This window comes from Heterocephalus glaber, unplaced genomic scaffold, assembly GCF_053883595.1.
Source record: "Heterocephalus glaber isolate CG9 unplaced genomic scaffold, H.glaber_assembly_v1.0 deba00001613, whole genome shotgun sequence".
In the NCBI taxonomy this organism is placed as follows: Eukaryota; Metazoa; Chordata; class Mammalia; order Rodentia; family Bathyergidae; genus Heterocephalus; species Heterocephalus glaber.
The window spans coordinates 7,233,589-7,246,570 of NW_028258384.1; positions in this window are offsets into that span (position 1 = coordinate 7,233,589).

Genomic DNA, 12,982 nt, shown 5'->3' on the forward strand with positions numbered 1-12,982 from the left:
GAAATCCCAAAAGTATATTTCACAGAACTAGAGAAAACAATCCAAAAGGTCATCTGGAATCAGAAGAGACTTAGAATAGCAAAAGCAATTCTAGACAACAGGGTCCTAGCAGGAGGTATCACAATTCCCAACTTGAAACTGTACTACAAAGCTGTGATAAAAACAGAATGGTAATGGCAAAGAAACAGACCATTGGGTCTGTGGAATACATTAGAAGATGCAGAAACAACTGCAGACATACTCAGCTACCTCATCTTTGACAAAGGAGCCAAACACCCTCATTGGAGGGAAGATAGCCTCTTTAATAAATAGTGTTGGAAAAACTGGATTGCAACTTGACAAAGATTAAAAGTAGACCCCTATCTTCCACCATGCACTAAACTAAAATTGAAGTGGATTAAAGATTGAAACATTAAAACATAAACACTAAACTTGCTGGAAGATAAGTTAGGCACAACTCTTGAAGACATTGGTATAGGAAAAGACTTTATGAACAAAACCTCAATAGCATGGGAACTAGCACAAAGAATCAACAACTGGGATCTCATCTGATTAAAAAGCTTCTGCACTGCAAGAGAAACCACCAACAGAGCTAAGAGTCAACCTACAATGTGGGAAAAAATTTTACCAGCTGTTCCTCAGATAAACATTTACTAGCTCGAATCTATAAAGAACTAAAAAAAAATCAGACCCCCCCAAATTTAAAGACCGAATTCAAAACTGGGCATCTGAAATGAACAGACATTTCTCAGGCAAAGAAGTAAAAGCAGCAAATAAACATATGAAACAATGTTCAACATCACTTGTTATTTGAGAGATGCAGATGAAAACAATGCTGAGATTCCACCTCACCTCAGAAAGAGTGGCTGCTATCAAGAAATCAACCAGTAACAAATACTAGCGGGGTTTTGGGGAGAAAGAAACCCTTGTTCATTTTTGGTGGGAGTGCAGACTGGTGCAACCAATGTGGAAATCAGTATGGAGATACGTCAAACAACTAGGATTGGAAGTCCCAACTGGCCCAGCTATTCTTCTACTGGTTATCTTTCCAAAAGAATTAAAAGAATCATTACCACAGTGATATGTGCACATCCATGTTTATAGCGGCACAGTTTGTAATAGCTAAAGCTTAGAAGCAGCCCAATTGCCCATCAACTGGAGACTGGATAAAGAAGATGTGATTTTTAAAATAAAATGGAGTACTACTCAGCCATAAAAAATGAGAAACTAGAGACATTTGTAGCTAAGTGTATGCACATTGGGGCTATACTCTTAAGTGAAATAAATAGGACACACATGTAAATACTGAATATTTTCTCTGGTGTGAAAATCTAAAATTGTAAATAAGGATCAAAATGTATAATTGATATCTTGAAATAGGAAGAAAATGTCTAAAGGAGTAGAGGAAGTTGGAGGGGTAGGCGAAAGGAAAGAAGGGAAAAGAAAAAATATGAGAAAAGGAAAAACATGGAAACAGTCTTTGTAAATAGGGAAGGATGGAGGGCGTGAAGGGAGGGCAGGGGAATGGGGAAAAAAATAAGAACTAAGATACATCACATAAAGGTGCAAGAACCCAATGATGAATGTAACTGTATTGTATACCTTAAATGTACCAATAAACTAAATGAAAAAAAGGATAAATTTGAGTCTTTTGTAGGAAAATGAAAGCACCTTGAGATCATAATGTAAATTACACAAGGTTACATAACACATTGTTTCTCTTATATAAAAAACACAGTGTATAAATAAAGTGCAAAATAAAATCAGAGAAGAAAAAAGATAAAAAATGGTTTTATCCTTCCTGGACAATGTAGCTAAAAGTGTATCTTGATTCACTATAACTGTCTTATATGCATCATATGTTGTTGGCCTATTACTCTGCTGGTTAACCTACATGTATAATAATTAACTTTTTAAGAATATATAATTTAAATAAATGAATCTGATGCTAGCAAACAGGGGGTGTGGATGGGAAGGGAAAAAAGAATTGAGATGTTATGTACATGTACCAATTACCCACAATGAATACATTCAGTATGGACTGCAAATACGTAGTAAATTAAAAATATACATGTGATAACTTTGATATTTTGCACTTACTTAAGCATGTTTTATAAGCTAGTATGTGATCTATGTTGGGGAAAGTCCCATGTGGTGCTAAGAATGTGTATCCTGTTGTGTGGAACACTCTGTAGATATCTATTAATCCATTCCTTCAAACGTTTGGTTCAACTCTGATTTTTTCTTGTTGCTGTTGATTTCTGTCTAGTTGACCTATTTATGACAGTGGGGTATGGAAATTCCCTATTTTAATTGTGTTGATGCTTATCTGATTTTTATGATTATTGTTTTTATTAAATTGAGCACACCAACATTTTATGGGTATATGTTTACTATGCTTAACTTCCCATGGAATTGTTCTCTTAATATGTAGTGAGCTTCATGGTCTCTTGTGAACAGTTTTAGCTTGAAATTCACTTGGTCTGAAACTAGTATAGCTACTGCTGATTTTTTCCACATTCCCATTGCATAGAATATTGTTTTCCTTCTATTTTAATCTGTGAATTTCTTTAAATTATATGTGTTTCTTGTATACTGCATATAATTGGGTGTTGTTTCTTTATCCATTCTGCCAATCGTGTCTTTTGATTGGGGAACTGAGACCATTCATGTTCAGAGTTGTTACTGAAAGTTATTGATGCATTCCTGTCATTTCATTATTTTCTTGTTGCCAACTTCCTTATCTTTTTTTCTTCTGCTTAACTACTCATCCTGCCAGCTGTAATGACACTATTTGACTTATTGATATTGTTGGATTTATTGTCTATTTCTTGTATTACCATTAGGAAATCACTCAGTCTTTTTCCTTATTTGTGAAATGGAGGTAGAAATATTTTTACTTTTCACTATTCAATGCATAGATGAATTAAACATATTGTGACTCAAAAACATGTACAAATATTGTGTCAATCAAAATTCAGAAAAAATAAATTATACAGATATATGACTTGATGCATAAAAAATGGCTTACTGCAGTGCTTGGCACATGATCAGAGCTTAAAAATATTAGCTCTTCTATTTTAGCTTTATACCTTCTCTTTATTCCAATGAGGGAGGCTTCTTGTCTGCATAAAGGGGAATTTATTACTATGGAAATAATAATAAACATACCTCTAATATTTATGTAGTTTTAACTTCTGAACAATGAGTTCATAAATATATTTTTTGTTCTACACAGCTGGGATAGACAAATTATTATACACCTACTCTTTGTATGAGGAACTGACATCCTTTGCAAAAGGTTTAGAGACTTATCAAGATCATATATTCATTGAATAATAGAGCAGACTAACCTCAAATTTTCTAACATTTTTGCAGTAGTGGGGATTAAACCCAGGGCCTTTACTCTGAGCTTTATCTCTAGCTCTTTATTTTTTATTTTGAGATAGAGTCTTGCTAAGTCACTAAATTGCCCGGGCTGAGTTCAAACTTGAAAGTGCAAACTGGCTACTGTGTGAAGACATTCACAGGACACAGAAAATAGGTACATATGGCTCGGCCCAATCAGGAATGGCACTCGGATAGCCAGCTGTTCCAGTTATCAGACTGTTCGTGTATGGGTTGTAGCAACAAAGAAATGCAAGGCTGAGCTCCGAGAACAAGAGCACGTGATAGAATGCATTTCCTAGGCTCCAGAAAGTTCATATTCTTCCATCTCTGAAGTAACAGGATCTGAGACTTAAAAAAGTGGGAAGCCTGGGCCATGAGACAAAACTATTAAGATGTGGGATGTGAGCACTGTCATGTGCCTTAAGACCCTCGTGGGTGATAACTGGGTATGTGGAGTTCTATCCTATTCTAGGGGAAAGTTTATTTTGAGTTGTGCTGATGACAAGTCCCTATACATATGGGATTACAAGAACAGGCAATATATGAAGACCTTCAATGCACATGAACACTTTGTTACCTCCTTGGATTTCCACAAAACGGCCCCCTATGTGGTTACTGGCAGTGTGGATAAAACAGTAAAGGTGTGAGAGTGCCATTGAGTCTCATTTGGCCCCTACTCCCTTTTTTCCTCTGGATGCACTCTGATGATACCATGGTTACCCCCATTGAACTCTGTTTAAATAAATACTGTCCTTTCATATAAATTTTTTAAAAGCATAGTCTCAAGGTGCATCCATTTAGCTATAAATGTCTCAAGTTTATCTTTCTTTATGGCTTAGTATTCCACTGTGTTTTTCTAAAAAAACACGTTTTTCATCCATTCATCAGTTGATGGACATTTGGGTTGTTTCCAAGATGTAGCTACTACAAACTGCGTTGCTATAAACATGGGTACATATATATCATTGTGGTATGGTGCTTTTAATTCTTTCAGGAAGATATCCAGAAGGGAATAGCTGGGTCAAATAGGACCTCTAATTCTAATTTTTTGAGGAATCTCCACAGTGATTTCCACAATGGGCACCAGTCTACACTCCCACCAACAGTGGAACAGGGTTTCTTTTTTCTCACAGTCCTGCCAGCATTTGTTGTTGGTTGATTTCTTGATAATAGCCATTCTTTCTTGGATGAGATAGATTATTAATAAGTCCTATAGAGAACAGTCAGCCATATAGAGAAAACTTTCAAATGATCAGTTATTTAGAGAAAATAGAATAAAATGCATGATCACTTTTTCCTTCACTTCCCCCCATGGCAATGGAATAAAAGCAAGTAGATGTTGGCCTTCCAAAGTCTGTGGTAGAAAAAATTCATGACTGTACTCCTATGTGTTTCCCCTTAATCTATTAGCCAACATTAACCAACATTTGGAAGCATACTATATCAGTGCCACATAATCTTGCTTTGTGATTTATTGCATGATTCATTCAGCTCCATTTTTTTTGAGACAGGGTCTTGCTTTGTAGCTCAGGTCGGCCTCAAACTTGTAGCAATCCTCCTGCCTCCACCTCTCAAGTGCTGTGATGATAGGTGTGCACCATCATGCATGGCTCAGCTCTTGTTTCCTCTTGTTTGGCTTTCATGTGGTACAGTAGAGATCAGACACCATAGGAGATGTGAGAAGTAGCCCCATTTCCATTTGTTTCTGTCAGTGCTTGCTACCCCCTGTCCTCACACTTGTGAAGTGTTTCTACTCACTAACATTGAGGTGGTAATTTTTAGGAGTCCTATCTTCAATTTTCTTAGGTCACCTACCATCTTTGCTGCTCACTGTCAAAGATAATTCAATTAACACATGAAAAGCATGTCAAACTATCCAACATAAAATATAGTTACCAGCTGTCTTGAAGTTTCTGGACCATCAGGTTCCTAGTTACTCAAGAAGAATAATAGGAAGAATAAGTTCTTTTACATTGTTTCTTCTCCTTTTCCCCCTCCTTTTTCCTCTCTCTCTCCTCTCCCTCTTCTTCCCCCTTCTCACAACCCTGATTTAAAATGTCTCAATTTCTGCATCCATACACTAATATGATCAAAGGGAGAAATGCTGAGCTCCTTCCTATTTGAAGGAAAATATACTGTGCAAACAATTTAATGAATGCTACATTATGTCAACTTGTGAACTAAACTGTGTGTGAATATTGTTTGAAATATTTTATGCTTTCTGATTGTTACAAAAAGCATTTTATATACCCTACTTTGCCTAATTTCCAAAGTGCTGTACTACGAAGAATGAAGGTGCTATATTTGTCCTGTATCCAATTGAAATTTTTTTTTTTTTTTGGTACCGGGGATCGAAAGCGGGTCCTTGCGCTTGCGCATCCAATTGAATTTTAAAATAATATTGTATCTGGAAGACATTCTCAACTCAAATCTACACTGTCTACCCATGTCTGATTCTCAATGCTTCATTATTGGACACTTTCAACCAACATTAAATGCATTTTATATTAGAATAAATGTAATAATGTCTCTTAAAAGAAAAAGGAAAGAAAACTCAGTGTTCTCTAAAGCAGACAGTGTTTTGACAGTTCAAGTACAGAAACATCTGACATCTTATAATCAAGAGTAGTAAAATACATTATAAATTAGCTTAAGGAGAAAATTATTTTTATTTTTTTCCTTAAATTCGTTTATTGGTACATTCCAGGTATACAATACATTTACATTTATCATTGGGTCCTTGTACCTGTACTTGATGTATCTTGGATCTTATTTTTTCCCCATTACCTGTCCGCTCTTCACCCCCTCCACCCTTCCCTATTTACATAGACTTCGTTTCCATATTTTTTTTTCTCATAATTTTTCCTTTCCCTTGTTTCCTTTCCCCTTCCCCTCCTGCCATCCCTACCCCTTTGGACCTTTTGGGGCTAGAGGTCCCGTTTGACCCAGCTGAGTATCTTCCAAAAAGAATTAAAAGAATCATACCACAGTGATATATGTGTACCCATGTTTATAGCGGCACAGTTTGTAATAGCTAAAGCTTGGAAGCAGCCCAAGTGCCCGTCAACTGGAAACTGGATAAAGATGTGGGTTTCTTTAATAAAATGGAGTAGTAATCAGCCATAAAGAACAAGAAACTAGAGACATTTATAGCTAAATGGATGCACATTGAGGCGATACTCTTATGTTAAATAAATAGGACACACATGTGTAAATACCGAATAGTTTCTCTAGTGTGAGAAACTGAAAGTGCAATTAAGGATTAAAATGATTAAAATCAATAATTGATAATTTGAAATACTTTTCTTTATTTGCTTGTGGCATTTAGCAAAAAACCTCTGCTGAAGTATTTTGCCAAAGAAAATTCAGTTTAAAGAGAAAGATAACAAAAATATTTTCTCCACAATATTAAAATTATTTTTTCACAAGTCACAATTCATAAAAGAATTTCTTAAATTTAGATGCCATTGCACTTGCTTTTAAACAATAGTATTAGAAGCAGAAACCATAGATTTCTATCCCAGACTGTTGGTTCTCAGCTGTATAAGTATGGGGTAAAGAAATAGGACATGTTGCTATAATCAGCTACTGAAGTTGAAGAGGGGAGATCTGGTAAGTTTTTTTTCCAGATAAAGTAAAATTGTTTTTGAAATTTAATTGTCTTTTTATGTTTTACCTATAGAATCATTTGAAAGTAAATTGCAAAACTCATGACTCTTCGTACTTAAATATTTCAATATGTTTTTCCAAAGAACAAATACAGAATGTTATAAAACAATGGTTCAATTATCAAATTCAGGACATTCAACATTAGTGTAATTCTAATATCCTATGTACAATTCATTTTCAAATGTTGAAAACTGTGGAATGGATGACTTTTTATATTATTTAAATGAAAGGAAACAACAGCATGATTAAGTCAGGGCAAGGGTAGTATCACTGCAAGGATTCTATGACCTTCAAAGCTTATAGTTTGTCTCAGTAAACCTTCACTTAAGATTCTCCCCACAATATGATACTCAATTCAACTATTCTTTGCTTCTTTATTTTTTTTCCTTGCCCACAAGTCAGATTCAGATTCTATAGCAAGGAAAGTGTTAACTGCTGCTATGCTAAAGTTATCAGGTAAAGTCACTATTGCTGAAATCTTAAATTAACCACAGTGGTATTAAGAACAAATGAAAAAACTGCATTTTTTTCAGAAATTCCTTTTTAATTAACAAAAAATGAATACTTCAAATCTAATATGCACAGTGCCTTTTCAATCATATGCTCGTTTTCTTCCCAATTTTTAGGAGCTGCATAAAGTCCTTACATTGGATAAGGCAGTCCTAAAAAATGTTAGCAGATGCCGAATATGTTCATACAATGTATATTTAATATTGCTTCAGAATCCTACAAATGCAATCAAGTGGAAAGAAAACTACAGCAATGCTTTGGTTCATGAATGCTTCTGTTTCCAATTTGGTTTGCAAAGAAAAGTGTTCATCAAAATTTTGCTTCTGTTCACAAACTTCACTTCTGGTGGTAAGCATGACCATGGCCATCTTTCTGACACAAACACAAACACAGCCATCTTCCCCAAAACAGTAAAACAAATTGAATTCATAAACTGAAACACCACTGTAGTAAGAGGAATACCTAGACATTTAGTGTACCTTCCAAAATTTCCAAGTTGCTTGGGTGAACACTGCCTAGACACTATTCCCAAGATTAGGATGGATGAGATTTGGAGGACAGAGAAACCAGCCAGGCATATATCTTTAAGGGCCAGTCATGTAGGGAGAATCTCTGAGATAGCTTTAGGAATGTCTGTAAGCCAAAGAGAAATACAGCCTGATTACATATTTGTGAAAAAAAGAGAGATAAGGATAGCTAATGTTCATCATCAGCATCCTTTACTATATAATGGTTAAACATGTGAACTATGAAAGCCAAGATTTCCTGGGTAAAAATTCCAGTTCCATACCATACTGGCTGTTTAATATTGAACTAATTATTTAATATCTCTGTCCAGTTTCACTGTTAGCAAAGGGGAACTATAATATATCTTCATTTCATAAGATCGTTATGAGAATTCAATTAGCTAACATGTACAAAATGATCACTGCCAAGTACAAACACCAATATGTAAGTGCTTTTTTTTTTAACCTAGGGATGTATGGATGTGCCACAACCAAAATTTTGTTAATTATTCTGTGATCAACACCTGATTGCTTTTGCAAACAGATTCCTAAAACAATGACAATCACTTATGTGTAAAGGCAAAAATGATAATTTCTTAATATTTTCTTTTATTGGTACATTTTAGGTATACAATATAATGACATTCATCGTTGGAAATTTGCACCTTTATATAATCTCTCTTGGTTCTTATTTTTACCCCTTCCAATGCCCTCAATTCAACCCCTCTATCCCTCCCTATTTATAGACTTGGTTTCCATTTTTTAATTTTCTCATATTAATTCCATTCCCTTCTTTCCCCTACCCCTCCCACTTCTCCTTCCCCTTTGCACCTTTTCTTCATATTTCACATTATCTATTATACCTTTTAGTCCTTATTTACATTTACAGTTTCTCACACTAGAAGAATTAGTCAGTATTTACACATGTGTCCTATTCATTTCACTTAAGAGTATCGCCTCAATGTGGATCCATATGACTACAAATGTCTAATTTCTCATTTTTGATGATTGAGTGGTACTGCATTTTATGAAAACACCCACATTTTCTTTATCCAGTCTGAAGATGATGGCCATTTGGGCTGTTTCCAAGTTTTAGCTATCACCAACTGTGCTGCTATGAACATGGGTGCACATATATCACTGTGGTATGATTCTTTTAATTATTTGTGGAAGATACCCAGCAGGAGAATAGCTGGGTCAAACAAGACTTCCAGTCCTAGTTCTTTGAGGTATCTCCATAATGATTTCCATAGTGGTTGCACCAGTCTACACTCCCACCAGCAGTGGAAGAGGGTTCCTCTTTCCCCACAGCCCTGCCCGCATTTGTTGTTGGTTGATTTCATGATAGCAGCCATTCTTTCTCCAGTGAAGTGGAATCTCAGCCTTGTTTTCATTTGCATCTCAAGAAGGACCGGTGATATTGAACATTTTCTCATGTGTTTGTTATTTCTACTTCTTTGTCTAAGAAATACCTGTTCATTTCAGATGCCCATATTTGGATTGGGTCTTCAAATTTGGGAGGTCTGATTAAGTTCTTCATAGATTCGAGATAGTAGGCCTGTCTGAGGAACAGCAGGTGAAGATTTTTTCCCACATTGTGGGTTGTCTTTTCACACTGCTGGTGGTTTCTCTTGCTGTGCAGAAGCTTTTTAATAAGAGATCCCACTTGTTGACTGTTTGTGCTAGTTCATGGGCAACTGAGGTTTTGTTCATAAATTCTTTTCTATACCAATATGTCTTCAAGATATCTGCCTAACCTCTGTTCCAGCCGGTTCAGCATTTCTATTTTAATATTTAGATCTTTAATCCATTTCGATTTTAGTATAGTGCATGGTGAGAGATATAGGTCTAGTTTTAATCTTTGGCAAGTTGAAACCCAGTATTTCCAGCCACTTTTATTAAAGAGTCATGGGCCGGGTATTTAGCTCAGTGGTTCTGCTGCCTGCCTCGCAAGCGCAAGGACCTGAGTTCAATCCCTGGTACCAAAAATAAATAAATAAATGTATAAAGAGGCTATCTTTCCTCCAGTGAAGGTGTTTGGCTCCTTTATCAAAGATGAGATGACTGTGTCTGGAGCTGTTTCTGCATCTTCTAACTTTTTCCACTGGTCCTCAGGTCAGTTTTTTGCCAGTAGCATCCTGTTTTTATCACAGTAGCTTTGTAGTATAGTTGCAAGTTGGGGATTATGATAGCCCCTGCCATGTCTCTGTTACCCAGAATTGCTTTTGCTATTCTGGGTCTCTTCTTGTTCCAAATGAATTTTTGGATTGTTTTCTCAGGGTCTGTGAAGTATACTGCTGGGATTTCAATTGGGATTGCATTGAATCTATATAGCACTTTTGGAATGGCCATCTTCACTATATTGATCCTTCCTACCCAGAAGCAGGGGATGTCTGTCCATTTTCTGATATTATCTTCAATCTTTCTTTTCAGAGTGCTATGATTTTCAGAGAAGAGGTCTTTGATTTATTTTGTTAGGTTGATTCCTAGGTATTTCAGTTATTTGGACGCTATTGAGAAAGGAATTATTTGCCCTACTTCTCTCTCAGTGAGTCTGTTGTTCGTGTAGAGGATAGCTATTGATTTTTGTGGGTTGACCTTGTATCCAGCTACATTAATGAATTTGGTTATTAAGTCTAGAAGACTTTTGGTGGAGTTCTTGGGGTCTTCTATATAGAGTATCATGTCATCTGCAAATAATGACAATTTGAATTCTTCATTTCCTATCATTATTCCTTCTATTTCTTTCTCTTGTCAAGTTGCTGTGGCTAACGTTTCCAAAACTATATTGAACAAGAGTGCTGATAGTGGACATCCTTGTCTTGTTCCTGATTTTAGTGTGAAGGATTTCAGTTTTTGACCATTTAGTATGATACTGGCTGTTGGTTTTTCATAGATGGCTTTTATCAGATTGAGGTAGAGACCATCTATTCCAATTTTTTGCACAGTTTTAATCATAAATGCATGTTGGGTTTTCTCAAATGCTTTTTCTGCATCTATGGAATAATCATACGGTTTTTGTCCTTGGCTCTATTGATATATAGTGTATTACATTGATTGATTTCTGTCTGTTGCACCATCCCTGCATCCCTGGGATGAATCCCACTTGGTCAGGGTGTATGATCTTCTTGATGATCTTCTGCATTCTGTTTGCCAGTATCTTATTAAGGATTTTTGCATCTATGTTCATTAGTGAGATTGGCCTAAAGTTCTCTTTTTCATTTGGGTCTTTCTCTGCTTTAGGAATCAAGGTGATGCTTGCTTCCAGGAATGAATTTGGGAGTAATGCTTCCCTTTCAAATTTCATTGAAGAGTTTAAAAAGTAGTGGCAGTAGTTCCTCTCTAAATATCTTTGCATTGAGAAGTCTCCTGTGATAATGATGGGATTTCCTTTGTACGTGATTTGTTTCTTTAACTGCTTGTAGAGCTTTGTTCTTCTGTTGGGTTTCTGGAATCTTAACAATTATATGCCTATGTGTAGATTTTTTTTGATCAAGGCTATTTGGAGTCCTATATGCCTCACTTATCTGTATGTCAAGTTCTTTTCACCTGCTTGGGAAGTTTTCTCCCGTTACTTCTGTGAACAATTTTTTTAATGTAATCTGCACTCTTTCCTGTTTCTTCGTTGACTCCAATCAGTCTTGTTATTCTACTTTGGATCATCTAGCAGCTGCTGGATTGATTTCTTATGGTCTGTTACACTTTTGAAGCAATTTTTCTTTTCTTGGTTACTAACTGCAATCTTTTCTGTGTCTGAAACTCTGTATTCACATTGGCTCATTCTGCTGCATAGACTTTTAATGGAGTTTTTAATCTCCTGGAAATGTTTGTATCTGTTTTATGGATTCCATTTGTTTCCTATGTTGGGATTCCATCATGTTCCTTAGCTCCTCTATTTTTTAATCTGTGTCCTCTGTAGATTTAATAATCATGCCTTGCACTATGGGCACAATCTCTGCTGTTATCTGGCAAATTATTTCTGATTTCATTTTTTCCAAATCCTCTTTTGTTGACAGTTCACGGAGTCCAGATGGTTGAATATCAGAGTGTTCCACCTCATTTCCCTTAGGGGTTGCTCTAGGTGATATGGAACTCTAGTTTTGAGGCTTGTTTATATGCCTTTTCATTTTGACAGGGGGTGGGGTGCTGTTGGTTCCCACACAGCTCAACACCTCTACACTGGGAGCGGTGGAACAGTGACCTGGAATCCCCTACCTCGGGGCTAGGAGCAGTGGAATGCAGGCTCAGAAGCCCCATCCTCTGGGCTGGGAGCAATGGAACCGTGGCCTGTAAGGCCCTACTTCTGGGCTATGTAATTGCTTCTTAAGTAAGATACTGAATTCATTAAGCATAGAATTCTTTAAAATATCTGTTGATGTGACAGTTAGAAATATGATGAAAATATACTGGACAAAGCCAAGAAAAGTATAAGGTATATATAGAAATTAATATCATGTCATCTGCAAATAATGATAATTTAACTTCTTCACTTTCTATCTGTAGTCCTTTTATTTCTTTCTCTTGTCTAATTGCTGTGGCTAATGTTTCCAAAACTATATTGAACAGGAGTGGTGATAGTGGACACCCTTGACTTGTTCCTGATTTTAGTGTGAAGGATTAGTTTTTGATCATTTAGTATGATATTGGCTGTTGGTTTTTCATAGATGGCTTTTATCAGATTGAGGTAGAGACCGTCTATTCTGATTTTTTGTAGTGTTTTTATCATAAATGGATGTTGGATTTTGTCAACTGGTTTTCTTCATCTATTGAGATGATCATATGGTTTCTGTCCTTGGCTCTATTGATATAGTGTATTACATTGATTGATTTACATATGCTGAACCATCCTTGCATCCCTGGGATGAATCCCACTTTGTCAGGGTGTATGATCTTCTTGATTATCTTCT